Raw genomic sequence first — 14,074 nt, forward strand, 5'->3', positions numbered from 1 at the left:
GAGCTCCAGCTAGGCGCCCCTTCCGAGGAAGGACCTACGCTCCAAGGATGCCAAGCTGCTACATCTGTGACCGTGTGGGACATGCCACCCAGGATTGTTCCCAACGAGTTCCAGCTCCTGTCACGTATCAGCCCAGAGGAACAGACTCCAGAGACAGAGGCAGAGGCGGAAGACAAGGTCGTCGTGGTCCCCGGCGTGATCCACAAGCTCCACTCGCCACACTGGCTTTAACCAATGATCCACAACCTCAACCAGAGTACGACAGACGACTCCTGTGGACTTTGGACAGTGATGCAGCTTTGCATGTTACCTACAGAAAGGAACTTTTCACAGAGATGCACGAGCCTGAACCTGAACTACGTGAACTTTATTCTTTTTCAAATCATCCTTGTCAGGTCAAAGGAAAAGGAACTGTTTATGTTGAAGAGCTCGATGCATTCATTCCTGATGTTTATTACATACCAACAGCAACCAGTAATTTGCTTAGTCAGTGTCACTTGTCTAGAGCATTAAAGTTCCAGGTTCACCACCTTGAAAAAGCAAGTTACATAGTTAAAGATGGAGATATTGTTGCTGAAACCATATTAATTGGTGGTGTTTATTACTTAAAGCCAAAGCCTAAACCGCAAACGCAGGCAAGTATACAAACTCCAAAAAGAGAGAGCACAGGCCCAAAGAGAGATGCTCCAGAGAGAGATGCTGTTGCTGCTCCAAAGGCTCCTAAAGCCAACAAAAAGAAAATTGGGAAACAGGTTGCTCAGAGCAAGCCTGAGGTTCCTCATAAAACTGTTAATGTTGAGAATTCACTAACTGGTAAACCTTTGCATTCTAGGTGTGTCCATAAATGGCATAGAAGATTGGGGCATGCCAGTTTCTGTGTTCTTAGGAAGATGCCGGAGTTCGCAAAAGGTTTGGATCTAAAGGGGTGTAAGTGTTTTTGGATTGTGCTGTCTGCAAAAAGGCCAAATCCAAAGCAGCAGCCATTCCCAAATGCGCTACATGCCTTTCAACACGCATTTTTGATTTGGTTCACACTGACATAGTTGGCCCTTTTCCGCCATCAATTGGTGGTAGAAAATATTTTCTAACAATTGTTGATAATTACTCTAGATATGGATATTTATATCCTATGAAAGAAAAATCTGAGACTTTTCAGATCTTTAAAGACTTTGCAGCCCTTGTTTCTACCCCAAGGTAGAACACCAAGTTCGCATCGCCAGAATCCAGAGTGATCGTGGTGCTGAGTTCATGTCTCAGCGTTTCCAGGACTGGATGCGTAAGAATAGAATTCTTCATCAGACTTCGGCCCCTTACACACCGGCTCATAATGGGGTCATAGAGAGAAGACAAGGGGTACTGCAAACCATGATGCATTGTCTCCTAGAAGACACCAACCTTGGTATGATACACTGGGGTGAAGCTATAAAATATGCAAATTATATTGTCAACCGTACTTGGAGCAGTGTAATGAATCAGACTCCTTTCTTCATGTTGTATGGCTACAAGCCCGATCTTAAAAACATCCATATTTTTGGTTCATATGCTATGGTGAACATTCCCTTAGCTCAAAGAAGAAAAGGAGGTCCAGCAGCAAAGAGACTGAGATTTATGGGCATTGATGATAATTCAAAATGGAGCAAATTTATTGACCCTAAACATGTAATTGTGATTTCCCAATCTGCTAATTTTGAGGAAGATGTTGATTGGACCAGGATTCATTCCAATGATCCTGGAGTTTATTTTCCTAGAGATGATACTGCTGATGCCACGCAGATTGATGACCAAGATTCACAGGCGGATGTTCCATCCACCAGTTCTTCTCAACCCGATGTTCCGTCTTCGCAAGCCGCGGATGCTGACGTTAGTGACGAATGTGAGGACGAGGATGAAGTAGAAGAAGACTGGACTGTTGTCCCGAGATATTCCAAGACGGCCACAAAAGGGATCCCTCCACAACGATATTCTTGGCAACTGACAAAAGCACCCTTGCCTTTGATTTGCAATGTTACACTTCCACCTGATAATTTCACACAAATCAAGCAGCTTCCTGATTCAGAGCAAGACAAATGGTATGATGCAATGCAGATTGAAATGGACAGTCTAAAGAAACTTAAAGTGTTTACACCTGCAAAACCTCCAGCAAACAAAAAGGTCATTGGCACTCAATGGGTGTACAGAATCAAAAAGAAGCCAAATGGTGAGTCATTGTACGAGGCCAGACTTGTAGCTCAGGGTTTTGCTCAAAGTTATCCTGAGGACTACACAAATACTTATTCACCGACAGTTCGAACTGAAAGTGTAAAAATTGCTTTAGCAACTGCAACTATTCTTGGTTTAGAAGTTTTCCAGTTTGATGTTGACACAGTTTATCTACATGCAGACCTAGACGAAGAGAACTACGTGAGAAGTCCTCCAGGATTCCGACAGCAAGAAGGGGATACCTGGTTTCTAAACAAAAGTCTTTATGGTCTGAAACAGTCTGGTTTAATGTGGTACTTATGTCTTACTGACAAACTAAATTCAATGGGCTTTATTAAGTCCGAAACTGATGAGTGTGTGTCCAGAAAAAGATCTAACAATGCATATGAGATAGTTCTTGTTTATGTTGATGATATTATTTATATTGGTCCAAATAAACAAATGAGTGAAATTTTTGCCAAAGCTTTGCAGAGATACTTCACATTGAAATCATTGGGTCACATTAGCACTTATTTAGGTGTTCAGATTGAAAAAACACAGAATGGGATTAGTCTTTCACAAGAGGATAAAATTGAACAAATTTTGCATCAGTGCAACATGAAGAATGCTAACACAACAAAGACACCCATGCAAACAGATTTTCATAACTTGACACAAGAAGCAAGTCCTGAATTCGAGGATCAAACACTTTATCGTTCAGTTATTGGGTCACTATTGTACATTAGTAGTTGGACCAGACCCGACATTGCACTTAGTGTTAATCTCTTGTCTTGACATGTAGGTAAGGTAAAACAGTTCCATTGGACATGCGTTAAAAAATTATTGGGATACCTAAAATACACTAAACACATGAAGTTATTGTTAGAACCAACACATACTGATTATGCAGAATTATGTTGTTATGCAGATTCTGATTGGGCAAGTGATAAGAAATCACGTAAAAGTACTTCAGGTTATATGATGTTCTTAAATGGATGTCCTGTTTATTGGCAAGTGCGTAAACAGAATTTTGTTTCTTGTTCATCTACTGAAGCTGAATATGCTTGTGTTTCAGATGCATGTAATTCTCTAACTTGGTTTGATGCTTTAGTCACAGATATCTGGACACACCCGATCTGACCGATCACAGTGATGGAAGACAATGAATCGGTGGTTTATATTTGTGAATCTCATTTCACAGGTTCTAGGTCCAGACATCCGTTATTAAAACATAAAACATTTAGTGAAAAAAGGTTTTGTTAAAATGCAGTATGTATCTACACATGATCAAATTGCTGATATGCTCAACAAACCACTTCCAGCAGCTCAACATGAGTATCTGCTTAAGAAGATGTGCCTTATTTGATCATGTACCTGATATTCGCTCAACTGGCAAAAGAAGGGGATTGTCATTGTGTTTTTTTATTTACCAGCTGAGCTCTCATTTCTGGACTATCAGACTTTCCGTAGCTTGCCAAGAATCCTTATCAGTAAGCTAAACTGTGCATGTCTCTCCACCCACATTCCTTTTTCACACTTCTCTTTCCTTTCTTCTCCTGCCAAGAAGTCCGACCACAGGGAGGTGGCCGGCACGAACGTTATAAAAATGTAACTTTAGATCAGTAAGATGTTTTATTTTCTTTATAACAAATAAATGAGTTTTCTTAGAAGATATATCTTCGGGTTTTGTTTTCTTAAAGTATGCTTGCAAGGAAAAGTCTCAATCCACTCCTCTTAATCAAGGTGCAATTATCCCAAAGGCAGAATGGGATTAATCAGTGCCCTGACAAAATTGCAATCTTTTGCACTTAAATGCCCCCTGTGCATGACGATTGTTTGGGCTTCGGTGGTGGCCTCGTCTACTGGAAGTTGTTGGTACGCCTGTGCTAGGTCCAGCTTCGCAAAGATCTTTCCCCGGCCCAACGAATGCAGCAGATGCTGCACCACTGGCATGGGGTATGTGTTTTGCTGGAGCGCCTTGTTAATGGTACTTTTGTAGTCCCCACACAAGCATACTGACCCATCTGGCTTGATGGATGTCACTATAGGAGTTTCCCATTTTGCGTGATCTGTAGGTTCTAAGACTCCCTGAGTAACCAGCTTGTCTAATTGCTCATCTATCTTAGGCCTTAGAGCAAATGGGACCCTTCAGGGCTTTATCCAGACAGGGGCTACCTGGGGGTCTAGGCTAAATGTAATTGGGGACCCCTTGCACTTGCCTAGCTCACTGTTAAAACCTCTGTGAACTCCTTCATCAGGTCTTCTTCCCAGCTGTCATCTCCAATGTGGTTGATGCCGGTAATTGCAAGTCCAAGCGGTTCGAACCACTCCATGCCCAATAGGCTGGGTCTGTCTCTGTCCACTATCGTGAGAGGCAACTTGGCTTTAAAGTTTTTGTAAGCGATGTTGAACGTGCCGGTGCCCACTACAGGAATTCGATGTCCCTGGTAGTCGATGAGTGTTAAACGTTGTTGTTTGAGATCGCGGGTGGTGATGTGCAGCATTAGCTTCTTCATTGTTGTCCAGGATACCATTGATAGGCAGGACCCTGAGTCGACCTCCATCTTGCAGGGTCTCCCTTCTATGAGAACGGTCGCCGCCATCTTTTTTGCTCTTCCTGCGCTGGCATGGCCCACCATGATGGTCTGGTGGGTCTCCCCTCGGTCTACTCTGTGGTCCTCGCTCCTATGGCCTCGTCCAAACGGCTGCTTTCTTCCGCCGGACTGGAATTTCTTGTTACTGGGTGGCGAACGGGGTGGCCGGTTCCTTCTGGAAGCTGGTTGGGATGCCCTGCAGGCTCTTGCTATGTGCCCCTTCCGCTCACATCTCTGGCATATAGCATCGCGGAACCTGCATTCGGTTCGTGGGTGGTTGCCTTCACATCCTGAGCACCAGATCTCTTTTTTTCCTTTCCCTTGTGGCTTCTCCCTATGCTCGGATCATAGGTGATGGACCTCATCTTCCTCTTCTTCTTCATCCAATTCCGTCTCCACTTCCTCATAATGCACTGAGGCTTCATCCTTTACTGGTGGCCCGTTTTTCATCTTTTTCATAGCCGCCACGGATTTCTGGGATGCTTCGGTTGCTGACGCCTCTTCCAAAGCCTCCTTGAACGTTATCTGTGGCCTGGCTAGCAACCTGCTCTGCAGTGTGAGGTCTCTCAGTCCCAGTACTAAACGATCCCTCATGGCCTCCTCCAGGTTCATGAAGTCACATGCAGCGGCTATCTCCCTTAAGGTCACCACGAACTCACTGATCATCTCACCCTCCTTCTGGTCCCTCCGGTAAAATTCATGCCTTCTTACCAGAGAGGACGCTTGTGGCGCGTAGTGTGCCTTTAGGATGTCTTGCAGGGTTGTCTAAGTCATCGTTCTCAGGTCGGCCGGGGCAGTGAGCACTTTGGCCATCTTGAATACTGCCGGACTGCAGTGCATGAGGAAGAGGGCTCTCTTCCTCTGCTCTGATAAATTTAATAGGTCATTCACCTCTATGAACATATAGAAACACTCCATGTATGCTTCCCAATCTCCTCCGGCTGGGTTGAACTGATTGCAGACATCTCTGTAGCCGGTGATCTGACCGGTACAGTGTCGTCGATCTGGTGGCTGTTGATTGCTTTGGAGTTCGATTTTTCATCCTTGTCCTTCAGTATCCCACCTTCGTTGCCAGTGTTAGATTGTGGGCAATTTAAGAAAGGACTGGACACACCATAAGCTTAGATACTTTATTCGGCTCCATAACAGCAGTGGCAAACCCCAGCCACAGTAGCTTCTTTTAATGGGAGCTGTCTCTGGCTTCAGCCACTGACGCTTCTCCGAATTTCCCACTCTCAGGATTCACTCCTGATTGGCTTATTTAAACTGTGACTTAATACTTAACAAAAATTATTATTTAATGGGAGATTGAGAAAAAGTAATTTGCACTCAAAAGGATAGAACTTGTGAGAAATATATAAAAATCACACAAGGTAACTTGCCAAAAGTTTTTTTAAAACATAATGGATAATTTAGAGCTTATATATAGCGAGACACAAAATGGTGATGCAAAAGAATACATTTATTTTTCTGAAAAAAAGAACTTTTTCAAGAATTAATGTATTTTGGATATCTAAGAATTTGGCTACTAGTATTCATAAAGTGGAGAAAACTGCCAAAGACATTTTAGACCATAATTCAGTGACTTTAGTTTTTAAAAGGAAAACTAGTTTTCTTCAGAGGGAGCTGAAAAGAAATACTGTTGCAGAAAGAAACAGTATTGGAAGACTGTAAACAATGAATGTTTTGATATAAGATTGATGGAACGCAGGTAATGCTCTTATAAGGGGATATTTTATACAGCATAATAAACTAAAAAAAGAGACAAAAAAGAACAGGAGATTTTAGATCAGATAAAAATGAAGGAAGAATGATTAAAGAAATTTTGAAAAATAAAACATAGCACAACAAATCAAAATTCTACAATGCCAGCTATTTGTTAACAGTAAGGTAAATGGAAGTAAAAATGAATTAGTCTTCCAGTAAAGTCATTTTCTGGTATAGTCTATCTGGTGGACTGATACTGAACCATCTGAAGTTTTTCTGCATCCATAATGACCTAATATTCTTAATACTAACATAGGACCACTCCTCATTGTGGTTATTAGCAGTAAACCAGATACTGTATTAAGAGTCACTAGGCTCATCATAGATTCACTTCTTTATATTGTATACCAAATTGATGATAGTAACTTCCCCAGAACAAAAGAACTTTGATAACAAAAGGCTTGCAAGCAGTAACCTTTCTCCAATTGAAGAAACATTATTTATCACATGCCACTCTATACATTATTACAGGTCATCATTATTTTAATGAAATAGTAAATGCTAAAAAACCCATTGAACAAATGCCTCTGCCCATGTGACTCTGGGGAAATAGAATATGTTTAACATGTGTTGTTTCACTGCAATTTTAATAAGGATCTATGTAAACATTATATATCAACCGTGCTTCAAGGCCTCCAAAGCAAAACAGAAAAATATTATGCCAATCTTCTTCTCTGAGCTTTCCAATCATATTATCACTAACACAGTAGTCAAAATTTGTGTGGCTGAAAATATAGTATCAATAGAACAAAAGACATTCATTTTCCAGCCTGAAGCTGTTTATTAATTTGATTTGATCCAAGTTTAAGTAGAATTTAAACTTAGCACCATTTGATAGCAATTATAACTAAGAAGTATTTTAAAATGTTCATAGAAATTTGATAGGACAATCTGGTAGAAGAAAACCCATGCTATGACATATATTTATTAAGGAGAGGAAATATTAATCAAGAGTAAATATGGAACAACCCAGAAAGATGTATGACAATGTCTCCCCTTCATTTGAGCAAAATCAGAGAAACTTTAAATATGGAAGATTACTGAACATTCTCTGAAACATCTTTGAAAGTAAAGCATTAAACCTCATTAGTATAAATGCATTTTTATGTGAGATGGGCAGTAGTGAAGGAAATAGTTATGAATGGTGAAAGTTTTACTTCGTAACCCCCAGAGCATTACTTTGAAGCTTTGGGTCTGGCATTCCATTGGTTCAAATCAAGAAGTTGCCGTTTAACCTCTAACACAGTTTTCTCTGTTCAACAAATGACATTGAACTGCAAAGCTGCAGCCGAAAATATCAAGGGATATGCCTTTTTTACCGACGGAAATAACATTAGCAAGAATAGACTGGACCGTACCAGGCCTCACTTGACCTAAAGACTCATCCCAGAAATTTATTTCAGCCATCAGAGCAGCACTACCTAGTACAAGCTAAGTATGCTTGGCACGAATCAAGGAATGCAGGTACAGTTCTTATAAATTTTGAGGCTATTGCTTCTTATACCATTCTACATTCACAATTGGGAATTCTGTGCACTGGATCACAGACAGCTAACTTCTTGGTGCTAGATAAATTAAGTGTAATAGAGACAAAGTTAATACTGTTGCAATTAACAGTCTAATTATAACTGTAAAGGCTTTGTGACACATATTGTAAGGTTTCAAATTTAACATTTCCAGGTTTTTGGAGATGGTATGTAGATTCCTAAATACTAGAAAACCTTAATCTTCTTAGACTGGATGCCATTGATTTTACAGTTAGTTCATACTAAAAGCAGTTAATATATTTTTAATGAGTCAGGCTACCGTTATTTTAGCTTAGTTTATTTTTTAGCTTTTAATCTTTTGTCATACTGAATGTTGCTACACCTGAAGTCTCTACTGAAGGCTACTTTAAGTCAAAGAAAGAATGATGGCATCTTGAGTATAAGGAAAGATGAAAAAAAGTGTATGACCTTGAAAAGAGAGTGGAACTCACTTTTTGTACTTTCTGTAGTATGTGTGTGTGTGTTGTGTTGTGTGTGTGTGTTTCTATGTATCCTTGTTGGAACTCTTTTAGAATGGAGATTTATGCAGAAAGACTTTTGTTGGCAGCACAGTTGACTTGTATGTAGATGTTCTCACTCTGCATGATAATCAGTCAGAGTAAATGATAGTCTTATCAAACTGATTGCCAGTTTACTCCATAACCTCTCTCTGGAGTGAATCAAAAGCCATCTTCAGGTCAATGAAGAGAGCAAATACATTTACTTATAGATAACTAGAATATTTTTCAATCAAATGGTAGGTAAAGTGATACATTTATCAATTATAGATCAATCAGTTTAAATCCAGATTGCTAATCTAATCTTCTTGGATTATTCAGTCAAGAAATTTATCATAAAGGTGCAATAGTTTACTTAATAAGTTAATTGATCTGGAATTTATTCAAATTGAACTTAATGCCTTTTTAAATTGTGAAATTGTAATAGTTCAGCCAATATTTGCACCTGAAGGCATAGCAAATGTAGAAAAATGAATGTTAGTACAGGAATCCACTATTCAGTTATAGAGTTTTGAAGGAATAAAATCTCCCCAGCAGCTTTACCATATTTCACTTCAGCAATAAGTTGGGAAGTTTCTAAGTTAAGGTGACCAGACGTCCTGCTTTTGGTGGGACAGTCCCGATTTTTAGCAATTTGTCCCGCGTCCCGCGGCATTTTAAAAAAGTCCCGATTTTTTTTTTTGTTTATTTATTTTTTTTTTTTATTGAAAAGGTTTTCAAATACAAATTTTTCCCCCTTTCCCCCCCCCTCCCCCCCTCCCTAACCCCCCCTCCCCACCCTTCCCCCCCTGTGACTTCTTCGTAACAAAAAAAAAACCCTAATTCATAACAGATTACTTACTCCCTCCTCAAAATACTGACCTTTACTTACTAAAAGTATTATAAATCCCCCTTTATCCATACATTTCAGAAAAGAAGAAGAGAAAAAAAACAAAAAAAAAACAAACACATTATACTATAACTATTATAAAATAACTTCTAATTTAGAATAATAGTGTTTTATATCTATACATTATTGCAACAATTCAAAACCACCTTCCACTTTAAAACTATACGATAAGTCCTACTTTAATAACATTTCAAAGCGGGCTCCCCATAAAATCTAATTTAACATTTATTCCACTCTATCCATTTCCTCCACTCCCCTAAATGTATCACTTAAAAATCCCTTTTCTTAAACTAATCAGTCTGTAGCTAGCTTATTCACCCACTGTCTTACAAATTTACCATACACAACAATTCTTGATATCTTTAATTCACTGCCCACACTACTTAAAAATATATATATATATATATTCCATTATATCTAAATAAAAAAAGAAAAGACAATAACTTTAAATTTATAGTCCATATAATATCTTCTTGAAGTCTTTCCACTGGATTGTTAAAACCAACATCCATAATAGGGTAACATAGCTTGCTGATGCAACAGTTTATTCAAGATCTCCAATCATATCTGCCCCCATCAGTAGTAAACATCTTCTTATATATATAAAAGTAAAAACAACCACCCGAGTGACATTATAATTATATTCCATATAATAATAATTGTGGGTTTCATCAGGATTATTAATTTCCATCATCGTATTGGGTAACAACCCGATCTTCTGCATGTCCCAATGTGATTCTCTTGCCTTATAATTCAAGATAATTATAATATATTCATCAACACAAAAAGAAGTTTCAAAGTAGATAATTCAAAAGTCCCGATTTTTCATTCTGCCTCCTGAGTCCCGGCTGCCTCCTGAGTCCCAGCTGATGGCTAGAGGGAAAAAAACTGTTTAAACTCTTGCCGCGGGGCTTCACAGGGCCGCCCTACAGGTGATCAGTGTAAAGAGTTCCTGGAGCAGATTTTTTTTCCCCTAGCTATGCTGAAGAAGCAAAAGCGAAAGCAGGGTCTTTGCTGCAACGTGACAAAATGAGGCAGAGAGAGATTTCTTTTTCTTTTTCTTTTTTCTCATCAAAAAAGGTAGGTGCAAAACTGCAAACAATGGGAAATTTAGGGCAAAAGAGGAGAGTTCAGGATTTTAAAACACAAAAGAAAAAAAGCTCTATTTAACTAGGGAATTGTAATAATTGAGATACTATTAATTGTATATTGTGTTGAAAGCAGAAATGGTTAAGTTGTGGTTTGGAGGAATATATGGGGGAAATTATTTGGTTTATTATTATTGGTAAATATAATTAATTGATTTGTAAGAAATTGGATGGCACGGAAATAATTGGAATATTCATGTTCATATTGATATACAAAAAAATAGTTATATAACTAACTGATTTATATTAAAAAGTTGAATTTGTATTAAACAACTGTATTACATAATTACATAATTAACCAATGTGAGGATGGATATAAAAATAGATGACAATGGGAAGGGGTATAATATAGAATAGAAGGGAAAAATTGAATTTGATTAAGATTAGAGATGAGGATGAAGGGTAATATTGTTTTTTTAAAAAAATAGATGAGGAATAAATATGGCAAAAAGGAAATATAGAAATTGTAAATTTAATTGAAATGACTAAACACTGTTTAAATTTGTGAACCAGCCAAATATTCTGTTCAAAGAAAATACATTGTATGTTTGTATGTGTGTTTCTAATTATTGCTATTTATTCATATTTGTTCTCTTTTATTCTTTAAAGTTTAACAATTCATTCTTTATCTTAATATCTTTATATTTGTTTAGGGTTGGCTTTCTTCCCTTTCATCTCTTTTATTGTACAGCAATCTTTCTCCTCAAACCTACCACCTCTCTCTTTTCTTTCCTTCTTACTTTCTCTTCCCCCCACCCTCTTCTTCTCCTCCCTACTTCCTCTTCCTTTCTCCTTCTCCTCCTCTCTTCCTCCCTCTCTTACCCTCACTCCTACTCTAATTTCTCTTCCCTTCCTTCATCCTCTCTATTGCTGCATCCTTTTATGCATATGGATTACTCAGAGGGCTGAAAAAGTTATTTTTGACTGGTCCTCACACTTTTGACCAATCCTCAAACTTACGACTGTCCTCACATTTTACATTTTTGCCCTATCTTGTCATCATGGTGAAGAGAAGCAGTTGTGAAATGAGTGACATGGTTGTTAAGAATGCTGCACGGGCATAAATGAGAGGATGGTCATAAGTGTGAGGACCAGTCAAAAGTGCGAGGACCTGTCAGAAATGACTTTTTTCAGCCCTCTGAGTAGTCCCTATACACATAGCCATGGCCACCTGGTCACATGAGCAGCTAGCCACGCCCACCCAGTCACATGACCTCCAAAATAAGCCACACCCACAATGGTGTCCCTCTTTACCAATGTTAAAATCTGGTCACCTTATTCTAAGTGGGCCACAATAAAAATTGGGAGACAAGTGGGAGACAATAAAAATTATCACTCACAGGACAGGTTCACAAGCTATTGTATTAAGCATCTTAGGAATGGTTGTCTGGCAACCCTGGCAGGATCAAATCCCCAGTCCCAAAATAGATTTGAAAACTGATTTGGCAATAATATCCCTGAAGAAAATAGAAGGTTTCTTCTGAGATTCTCATATTAACTTTTCCCTAGTTGGCTGTTTGCCATGAGTGTTTCTACTTTTTCATAAGAAACCTTCTATATTTGGGGAGTGGGGGGTGCCCAGAGGCATGTTCACTCTTGCATCACTCTGACATCTCTGCATGCAACAACTAATTCAGCTTTATTGCAGTTCAAATATATTGTTATTCAAACCATGGCTTGTGAAACTGTAGGTGAGTTTTTGTCTTGGAAAAAGATTAGATTTTAAGGCCTCTTATTTGAGATTGATCCCATATTGCTAAATGTTAAGAGCTTCAAAATATTTTTCACATCTCCCATAGATTGTTTAAGATTATATTATTAAAGCTGTGGATGTTAGGTTGCTCATGTGAGCTTGAGGGTTCTGTTTTCTGACAGCCTCCTCCAAGCCTTTCTGATGCTACCTGCAGATAGCAGTGCTAAGAGGAAAACTCCTAATAACGGCTAATGATTACTACCAGGATAGAACTTTAAAATCAATATCCTTGGTTGGCAATTTATCAATTGTGTAATCAATCATACTGGCACTCATAACTCCCTAGAAAGTGAACTTTGTCCAAATTGATAGTAACCAGGCTATTTAAATTTAATAAATGCAATATGCTAACATCCATCCTCCCTTTATTTGTTCTTAGAACCACATTATAGTAGCGTTGTTGTTGTTAGTTGCGAAGTCATGTCCGACCCATTGCAACCCTATGGACAACATTCCTCCAGGCCTTCCTGTCCTTTACCATCCTCTGCAGTCCATTTAAGCTCATGCTTACTGCCTCAGTGACTCCATCCAGCCACCTCATTCTCTGCTGTCCCTTTCTTCTTTCGCCCTCAATTGTTCCCAGCATTAGGTTCTTTTCCAGTGAGTCCTTCCTTCTCATTAGGTGGCCAAAGTATTTGAGTTTCATCTTCAGGATCTGGCCTTCTAAAGAGCAGTCAGGGTTGATCTGCCATTAGAGTGGTATCATCTGCATATCTGAGGTTGTTGATATTTCTCCCAGCAATCTTAATTCCAACTTTTAATTCATCTAGCCCCGCCTTTCTCATGATGTGCTCTGCATATAAGTTAAATAGGCAGGGTGACAGTATAGAGCCTTGCTGGACTCCTTTCCCAATTTTGAACCAATCAGTGATTCCGTGTCCCATTCTCACTGTTGCTTCTTGACCCACATATAGGTTTCTCAAGAGACAAATAAGATGGTCTGGTAGTCCCCTCTCTTTAAGAACTTGCCACAATTTGTTGTGATCCACACAATCAAAGGCTTTAGCATAGTCAATGAAGCAGAAGTAGATGTTTTTCTGGAACTCCCTAGCTTTCTCCATGATCCAGTGTATGTTGGCAATTTGATCTCTAGCTCCTCTGCCTTACGAAATCCTGCCTGTACTTCTGGTAGTTCTTGATCCACATACTGCTGAGCCTAGCTTGTAGGATTTTGAGCATAACTTTACTAGCATGTGAAATGAGTGCAATGGTGTGATAGTTTAAACATTCTTTGGCATTGCCTTTCTTTGGAATTGGAATATAAATTGACCCTTTCCAATCCTGTGCCCACGGTTGAGTTTTCCAAATTTGCTGGCAAATTGAGTGTAGCGCTTTTACTGCATCATCTTTTAAGATTTTGAATAGCTCAGCTGGAATACTGTCCCCTCCACTAGCTTTGTTGTTGCTCAGATTTCCTAATAGTAGCCTACCAGAATTAAAAATGTAAAAAGGGAGGGCATGGGCTTATTGTCATGATCCAGGCTGCCATTAAAAGCTGCTAAAAATGGTTTTGAACTTAGAAATTGGGAATTTATTCAAATATAGTTTTATAATTAAACATGAAAAATCTTTTGTGATACGAACAAAAATCACATGCAGCTGTCTGCATTTAGTGTAATATCAATTAGAATAGATTTGGAAGGGACCTTCCAAGGGATCTTCCAGTCCAACCCCCTACTCAAGTAAGGTAAAGGTAAAGGA

The sequence above is a fragment of the Pantherophis guttatus genome, chromosome 7, assembly GCF_059756535.1.
Source record: "Pantherophis guttatus breed Tessera chromosome 7, ASM5975653v1, whole genome shotgun sequence".
Classification (NCBI taxonomy): domain Eukaryota; kingdom Metazoa; phylum Chordata; class Lepidosauria; order Squamata; family Colubridae; genus Pantherophis; species Pantherophis guttatus.